Source organism: Taudactylus pleione, unplaced genomic scaffold (genome assembly GCF_031769625.1).
Source record: "Taudactylus pleione unplaced genomic scaffold, aTauple2 ptg000592l, whole genome shotgun sequence".
NCBI lineage: Eukaryota > Metazoa > Chordata > Amphibia > Anura > Myobatrachidae > Taudactylus > Taudactylus pleione.
The window spans coordinates 2,850,513-2,851,614 of record NW_028284994.1 but is presented as its reverse complement, the minus strand read 5'-3'; positions in this window follow the sequence as shown (position 1 = coordinate 2,851,614).

The window sequence follows — 1,102 nt, the reverse complement described above, 5'->3', positions numbered from 1 at the left end:
TGTTAAATTGTATTCTGTATTATCATTCTGCTTGAGTACCAGCTTTATTTCTGCACTTTACCCTGTGTGATAATAAACCTTAATGGTTTACTTATATTACTCCTGGCAAGTACACATACAGGGGAATGCTCTGAGATATAACAAACATGATGTGTGGTTTGATCTCCTTCCTTTGGCAGAATTCATTCACAATAACTATTACAAATGAGTCCACCTTCATCATTCAATTCAATATAGTCTGTGGCCTGTATACTTGGGTACCTTCCATTCTGCCATGCCCACTTCTTCAGTCCCAGCAGCAGAATCTTTACTTTGAGATCTGCAAGAAATTGGCATCAGGTTAAGACATCTCTTATAAAGTCCTCTCAATGCTTTAATTTATATGAGGACAGGAAAAAGATGGTGATTCCAAATGTGCAACCAGGTTATCCACACATAATTTTTGTTTCCAAGTCCCTCTATGAAATTTGCTTCATGTAACATTGGACCCTTTAACATTTCTCAAGTCATAAATCCAGTCTCTTACAAACTTGATCTACCATCGTATATTTGGGTACCTGAATCATTCCACATACAGTATCCCTCCTCAAACCACTTATAATAAATAATTTCTATCTCTCCAAGTCAAGGTTCTTACAAAGTTTAGATTCAACATGAGGAGGAATATGCAGTCAAAAGCATCCTTGATTTCCAACATCTTTATGGTAAAGTCAAATATCTGATTGATTGGAAGTGATATAGTCATGAAAAGAGGGCTTTGGTAAATTATTACAGTGGTAATGATCCTTCTTTGGTGAAGAAGTTCCATCTCCTCTTTCCTACCAATCCTCAAGCTAAGTGTCCAGTGGCTACTTCTAAAATGAGGGTACTATCAGGGGTCCTTCCAGACTTTTGTCACACTCAACTGTGCAGCTTTAATCCTTCATTCAGGCCAGGTGTTCTCCCTGGCAGTTCCCATATATCCAGTCTCCAGTCCATGGGCACCACCATCTTGGAATTGACATCACTAGGTTGTCCAGCCAATACTAGCAAGGCAGGTCCCTGTCACTTGATAGGTAAGATCAATCACCAGCAAGGGCATTATTTTAAATCTCTCAGGTAT